Here is an 8,266-nt window from a genome sequence, read left to right as displayed (position 1 = left end):
AGGGGAGAGTGAGGCAGGGTCGGTCCAGGACCAAATTGAGGGACAGGAGGAGAGCGAAGCAGCGAGGGTAGCAAACGCACAAAATGGCGCCTCGCTGGTCACCGTGCCCGCGACCGTGGCAGCGCCACCGGTGGATTTGAACTTGTTTTTAATACAAATGAAGGCCCTTATGGCCCAGAATAGTGAGCAAATGAGGGCTCAGAGTGAGCAATTGGGGGTAATGGGAAACCAAATGGGGGTAATGAGGGACGAAGCGAGGGCTCGGAGTGAGCAATTGGGGGTAATGGGAAACCAAATGGGGGTAATGAGGGACGAAGCGAGGGGTACTGGTGAGGGATTAGACAATAATTTTAAGGGATTAGACAATAATTTTAGGGGATTAGACAATAATTTTAAGGGACTAGACGAGAAATTTGGGAAATTAGACAATAGATTAGGGGAAATACAGGAGGGGTTAATGGGGGTAGAAAACAGAATGGCCGCTCAAGAGAATCAAATGGAAGGGATGCAAAAAGGGTTAGAGGGGTTAGAAAACAGTATGGAAGGCAAATTGAGGGACATGAGGGACCAAGCGGAAAGGGAAGTTAACCAAATGGGGCAGCAGATAGAGGGGGTCAGAATGGGGGTAGAAACCAAGCTGGATGCTCACAGGGAGGAAATGGAGCAGATGAGGGTGGCATCTGGGCAGGAGATGCAAGTGATGGGAGAGGAGATCAGAAGAGGAGTGAGTGAGGAGGTCGGAGGAGTGCGCGAGGAGGTGAGGCACTGTAAGGAGCACATGGAGAAGGAGGTGAGAAAGGGGACTGTAAAGTTACAAGGGGGCATAGAGGACCTGACGCAGGAGGTGGAGCAGCTGACGGTGGGACAAACGGAGTTAGTGGAGCAGGTTCAAAGGAACACTGCGGTATTAGGAGGTTTAAAAGCGACACAAAACGGCATAAAAAACGACTTGATAGCGACAAAGAGGGAATGTCAGATGGTACGTGAGGGACTGACAACGAGGTTGGACGAGGTGATAGAGGTAATGGAGACGAAGGACCGGCAGGTGAGGACGCACATGGAAACGGTCAAGGTAGCCTTGGAGGACGAGCTTGAGGAGACGTACCGGGGAATAAAAGAGGTGAAGCAGAAATTAGAAGAAGTGGAAGAAGGGGTGAGCGAAATTAAGAAGCGACGGAGAGAGGATAAGAAGGAGATAAAGGAGGAAGTAAAAGAATTGGTCCAAAGTCTGTGTTTGGATCGTGATGATGTGCTCATTAACCGGATGAGGGATTCGCAGGTGATGGAGGAGAAGCGAAGAGGAAGAGGAACTGGTGTAAGTGGTGACCAATATGGTCGTGCGTATGATGCGCCAGGGGATTTGAGAAGCTTGGGGGTCGAGATAGACCCGGGTGTTCGTGAGAGGCCGTTGGTGAAGTGTGCGACAGGTCTGGTGTGCGAAAAAGGAGGTGTGCGAGAAAGTCCGACTCTGGGGTGTGTGAGGAAAAAGTGCACGCCGAGGAGTGAGGGTGCTGGCGAGAGTGAGTCGGTCGTAGCGAGTGTGCGAGGGAGCACATGGAAGCGTGGTGTGGTAAGTGTTACAGAGGGTGTGACGGGAGAGTGTGCGCAAGGGTGTGCGCGAGAGAGGTGTGTAACGGACAGGTGCATGAGGAAAGAGTGCGCTGTCAGAAGTAAGGAAGAGTGTCCACCTGTGGTGAGTGTTACAGAGGGTGTAACGGGAGAGTGTGCGCGAGAAAGGTGTGTGACGGACAGGTGCACGAGGAAAGAGTGCGCTGTCAAGAGTAAGGGTGAGTGCGCTGTCAAGAATGGAGGTGAGAGTATTGAGAGTGACAAGGAGAGTGAGCTGGTTGTGACAGGTGAGCGAGGATGTACACCTGGGATGGAAGGATGCACACCTGGAATGGTAGAGCGTGAGTGGGAATGCACGCTGGAGTTGGTGGTGAGGCACGTGGTTGGGTGTGCGAATGAGGGCACACCTGTGATTGTCACAGAGGAGGTGACCGAGGAGGGGGCGCGAAGCGGTGTATTGGTGAGGTGTGCGAGCAACGAATGTGTGCCAAAGTGTTCGGTGGTCAGGTGTGTGACCAAGGCTGTGAGTGGAATGGGTGTACCTGGGTGTGTAAGGAAAGGTACGAGGAGCATGGGCACGGCTGGATGTGTGAGCACGGAACGGGCTGCGGGATGTAAGCATGCAGGTGAAGCATCGACGTTAGACGGGGTAGAGTTTAGAACGACTTATAGCCGAAGCGGGCCCTCGGTGCGTGCTGGGCCTCGCGGGGAACGGCCGCGTCCGTGCTCCACTAGGCGGAGCGGGCGGCTGGATAGGAAGGGTCGTCATGGCGACCACTTTCTGTTGAGGCATTCCGGCAGGTCGAGATCGAGCCATGGGATGGCTCCGTGCCGAGATGGTGCGTGGGATCTCGGCCCGGGTAAACCTCCTTCCCTGCACCGAATGCGGGACGTATCCAGCCGCTGGCACAGAACAACCCGCATTCATGGCTTGGCTTTACGAAGCCGGGCTTTGGACGGGAATTGGCGCACCGAGAGGCATTAGTGAGTCGACTGGGTGATGAGGTTAGTGTTTTGGCCCCAAAATTAGAGAAAAACAAAATTTGATGATTGGCAAGGGATTGGCAGTAGTGATTGGCAGATGATGGGTAGTGATTGGCAAATTTTTAATTTGTTGAAATTAGATGTGCAAAATTGGTAGTGAGCGATGGGCCCGGTGGGTAAGGCTGGCATCCCTGCCGCCCTTCCCATGGGGGGGCAAAGGAGCAATAACTTATGGGGTGTATGGCAGTGAAAACTAGCCCGGGTGGGTTAGGTTATATTGATAGGGCCCTAGAAGATGACATTAGGTAACGTTAAGTTTAGTTCGTGACTGATACCTGTAGTGGGGACGCAGGTAGATTAGTGTGGTTGATAATGACGTGGGAGCGCAATAGTTTAAAGGGACGACTGGGAAGCGCAAGTTTCGGAGGGGAGAAGTTAGCTGAGATGATGCTGCCGTGTGTGTGAGGATTGAACAGGTGTGATTGCACAGGTGTGCAATTGAACAGGTGTGATTGCACAGGTGTGCAACTGGACGGGTGTGTGGAGCAATGGATGAGTAGTGAGTGTGGTGGATCAGCGCGAATGCGCTTGGGGAGAGAAGGGTGCAGGCGGCACCAAGAATGAGAGCACAGGTGTGCAGGTACAGGTGTGTGGAGAGAGTTGGAGTAAGTGGTACGGAGTGGTGTGCATGGTGCGAAGGTGTGGATGGGGGAAGAGTGGACCCTTTTCACGAGTACCCGGGGCGGGTAGTGTAAGTGTTAGGTAGAGGGTACAGGTAAATTGTGGTTGGATATTGGCATCTGTGGTGCGGTTGCAGAATGGTGTTGTGAATGGGTGCATTAGTGTTGTGGAAATGGCTGGGCGTGTAGCCTGTTAGTGTGTGTAGTTGGTTGGGCACTCCACCACTGTGAGGATGTCGGCCAGGTGAGGCCGCAGGTGGGCTCTGGGAGCCGGTAGAGTTGTGGATGGGGCCCGAGGATCCGGAGGACGGACCCGGGTAGCCCAGTGCCAGAGAGGGCACCGAGTGGGGAGAGAGCCAGAGGGCCTTCCCCAGGTAGTTAGGTTAGGGTGAGGAGCAGGTAAGCTCGGAGGCAACTGCAGTGGTGGAGGTGTGCAGGTGGGTAGACCCACAGGGAGAGGTACACGCCACAGCCCAGAAATTGTGCGAGGGCACCGGGAGATGAATCGGGGGAGTGAGACCCCAAATTGAAGAGCACCACAGTTTGGCCAATGGGAATTGGTTTTTAGAACCCATAGTGTAAGAGGGCCAATGGTTTGGCCGGAGAAAGACCCCGGGTAGTGTAAAGTTGATAAAGTCATTTAGGAAATAGTTAGGATTGATGAACCTGTCGCACCATACGCAGCCACTTACCTGAGGTGATGATGATGACTCCACACCTGTGTTTTCTTTGTATTTTGTTGCAGGAAATGAGATTGCTGTGGATTTGTGAGACGCATCACGACGTGGATGAGACATTGGGGTGATTCCATCTCTCCCTCCTTAGGAGGGACTGATGATGAGTTGGAGATGGCAAATTTTGATGAGAGTTGAAAATGGCAAATTTGATTGGTTAGGAGGGAGAGAAGACGAATTTGGTATATGGGAGGAACGGGGAAGACAGTAGGGACGTTTGTTGATTGGTAAAATAGATGTTTATGGGTAGTGTTGTGTTTTGTGGATACAGTAAGGGGTAAGGGAGGGGCCATGTAGGTTACCTGGTGGGGGGGGGGGGGGGGCGGTAGGAACGTACCTGTCTCACCTGGTTCCCATGTGCCCCCAGTGTGCATTACCTTGCATTGCGTGCACTTTTGCGCCCTTACCACCTTACTCACTTGTCTGCTTTTTTTGTCTCCCACCTCCGAGGATCTGGCTTTGGGGTAGAGAGAGAGGAGAGAGAGGTGCTGGCTTCGCAGTTGTGGGCCTGCACTTTCGCTGTTTGCTGCTTGGATCGATACACCATATGGACCGCAATGTTTGTGGCCACCCACAATGGACCGCAGCTCTTTTGCGGCCAAGCACCACCCGTGGAAGGACCTATGGGTCAACGTGGCACCGATGCCATACAAGGTGAACCACTAACAGTTGGCCCCCTGACGGCCACAATAGAGAAATGGACGCGGTTGGCGCCTTTCTTTATTTTTGAAAGAAGTAAGAAGGCCAAGTGCACCACATGAAGGCAAGACCAGCGGCATAACATCGGCCGGCTGCGACACCACACAATGATTTATAGACACTTTATTGGTGCACCGGATGGTGCTCACTGTGTGATGGGGTGGTGTTTGATGCTTGGAAGGGGTGCTCTGCACATTATTAAAGGCCGTAGGCCACAGAGCACTCGTGGGTTGGTGTATCGATGCTAGCATGCGTGCTCTCTCTATGCATAACATCTGCATGTGTTCCTCCAAAAACAGGTCCTGGATCGTAGTGTAAATATCAGCGTAGTCTTGTGTAAATAATGCTCCCTACCGGCTGTATGTTTAGTTTGAGGATTCTTTCCGGATTCGGTTATCCTGTGGGTGTGTTTCTGTGAGGAGAAGGGTGCAACGTCGCAGGGGGACATATTTAGTCATTTGTGAATATCTGTAAAACTGTCGCACTCAGGGTAGAGTTAATAGTAGAGGGAACTACATTGCGTGCCACACTAAAGTAGGTAAAAATTTATCGGGTCGGGACGCCCCGAGGGTAGAGAAGGGTGCAATGTTGCGAATATGGAATTTGGCCTCCATATCCGCTTGTAAATATTCCCCTATTTCCCCAATACTCCCCAACTATCCCCAATCCCCCATTCCCTAGTCCCATTGTCTGTAAACAACAATCAGTAGAGCCGACCTTCCCCTTTTTCCCCCATTAAATGTCGTGCCCAGGTCCACCGCATCTCACGTAGACAACTTTCGGACATCTTGCTAGTTATTCTTAGTCTATGTCAGTTAAGGACTCCTTTCCATTAATTCTGACTCTTCGTTGCACCAGAATGTGATTATATGGCACCAGTAGTGAGTTTAGGACCTTCCCATACCTCCTTCCATCTTCTTCCCCAAACAACAACAACAACAACAACTACAGCTACAACAACAACTACAACAACAGAGGGGCACGGCGCTGCGCGGGGGAGTGTGCGTCCTCACACCGGCTCGGTTAGCCGCCATTGACAATGCGCTCCGGACCATGCGCTCCACGGGGTTACCACGAAGGGGCTGGCTGTCAGCTCCTCGTCAAGGGCGGAGCCTGGTAAACCCCCCCGCACGCACCCAATGAGAAGCAACGTGCCGATTCCACGAGGCGGAGCTAACGAGCCGAGGGCGTGTCACTCCCCGCCGGATATACGAAGCGACTCACCGGATGTGAGGTCAGATGCGCCCCCAGCTTGAGACGACAAGACGCCACCTCGAGCGCTGTGAAACCTCCCGCATCTCTGGACCGGACCGGGTCGACCCTGTCCTTGAGCCAAGAGTGCACCTTGAGCCATCGATACCCGCTTTCCTTGCAATCAATCCCCGTGTGAGTCAGCCTTTTGTCCCGTTTATCTGTCGTCTGTTGGGAATAATATAAGAGTGTGTCTAAGTGCTTATCTTACTATGCTGTCCCTCTTGTAGTTGTAATCTAACCTTCCGAACGAATATAATCTCCTCCGGAGGTCTTGAGAACCGTATCCCTGGTGTCGCGTCATTTTAATCCCAGCCGTGTGTCTTTTCCTTCATTGATCTAGCGTAGCGCGATTAGTCAACGTTCGGGTATAATCGGGTAACTTGTGCAGACGTGGTCATACCAAACCGCTCGGTAAATAACATCTAAGCCACGTCTGTAACAATATATATATATATAGATATATATATAGATATATATATAGATATATATATATATTTATATATATATATATATATATATATATATATATATATATATATATATATATATATATATATATATATATATATAATATATATATATATATATATATATATATATATATATATATATATATATATATATATATATATAATATATATAAGTATATATATACTGTTACGGTCCGTGGATTAGGATGTTATTTTTACCGAGCGGAGGTATAACCGCGGCCGAACTGTTCTTCCCCGATTCACCCGATTTACCCAAACGTTGGCTGTATCGCGCCACAGCTACTCAATCTGGAAAACTCTAAAGCGACCGAATGCAAAGAGGAAGAAGACGTACAGAAGAGTAACGGGATTTATTACTATTTACACACATAAGCAAAAAGAGCAGTCACGATTATGTACAGGGACATGAGACGCAGGTGACACAGTGAATTCCTTATACAAGCTTAATTACCTACCCAGGACAGAACAAACAAAGACGAATCACACGGGGAATTGCAGAGTGGATTGGCTGGAAGGAGGTGTGTGGCTGGAGGGGGAGGACGGCACGGAGCTGGCTGGAGCTTGATCCCGCACGGGACGTCGGGCTGGACCTCGACGGCCGCTGATGCCACCGATCCTGTCGTGTGCGCGCGATCACGGGTCGGATCACGGGTCGGATCACGGTCGGAGCCGACGCGCTGGTGGGGGGTCTGGCGTGACGGGTTCTCTCCTCTCTCTTTCTTTTGTCCAACCACTCTTTCTCCAACGCAACCACTCAACGCAACCACTGACCACCCCTGACGACCAACTCAGCTCTTGTCATGGACCTCTCTTTTCAGACTCATCTCCTTGTCTCTGTAAAAGCGCATCTCTCTTGGGGACGTCTCTCATGGGTTATATATAGCCCCACCCTTGAACCTTTGCGAACCTCCCCGATCGCTCTTCCTCCGCCCTCTCAAACCAAACCCCTCGTGCTCGGTTGGTTGTTCGGGGCTGGCTCACTCCTCCCCTCTATGACGAGGTGGAGACACGCCTTTCTTCCCCAACCCTGCCTCGTGGCCAATGGTGGTTGAAGAAAACCGCCCAAAATGCAGTTGGCCATTGAAATGAAATGAAAGGGGATCTACTCTTATTTCACTTGATGCAATGGAGTATTTAAATTAATGGGAGACACAGCCTTACCCTAAGACACATAATAAGATATAAGCTACTGAACAAGGGTTTTATCGTGTCCTGCAATGTGGTGTTTATGGAATAACTACCGAGACGCCCTTTGACCTTCACACTACGGAGGTATTTACAAGGAATCATGACATTTACAAAGGGTGATCTTTACAACAATTTACACTACAACAACAACAACAAAAAAAAAAACCATTCTCATATCCACAACAATACGTGTGTATATATATATATATATATATATATATATATATATATACATATACATACACACACACACACACACACACACACACACACACACACACACACACACACACACACACACACACACACACTAGAAAAAGACTCGGTAGAGCGCATACCTCCGCCAGGCTCAACAGTTTACGTTTTGTATCTCACCGACACTGATAGAACGGATTTACATCCAGACCTGAACCCAAATCTAATCGGTCTGTTCTTTGTCACCTACCCAACTTACACACACCAAGTTGCATCCCGATCCGTCAATAACTCTGAGATTTTGTACTATACTGTATATAATTTTTGGCCCCATCTCTCATCTCCCATCCCTCTCATTACCCACCGTACCCAGTCATACCCAGCTGCTCCTGGACTCCGTGTCCTTTCCTCCTGACCAGGTGGAAAAGTTTCTGTCAACCCTCGACTCTGATTCTGCAACTAGACCTGACGG

The sequence above is a fragment of the Myxine glutinosa genome, chromosome 9 (genome assembly GCF_964187855.1).
Source record: "Myxine glutinosa chromosome 9, kmMyxGlut1.1, whole genome shotgun sequence".
In the NCBI taxonomy this organism is placed as follows: Eukaryota; Metazoa; Chordata; class Myxini; order Myxiniformes; family Myxinidae; genus Myxine; species Myxine glutinosa.
The sequence above is the reverse complement of the archived record's forward strand: the minus strand, read 5'-3'. Positions refer to the sequence as shown.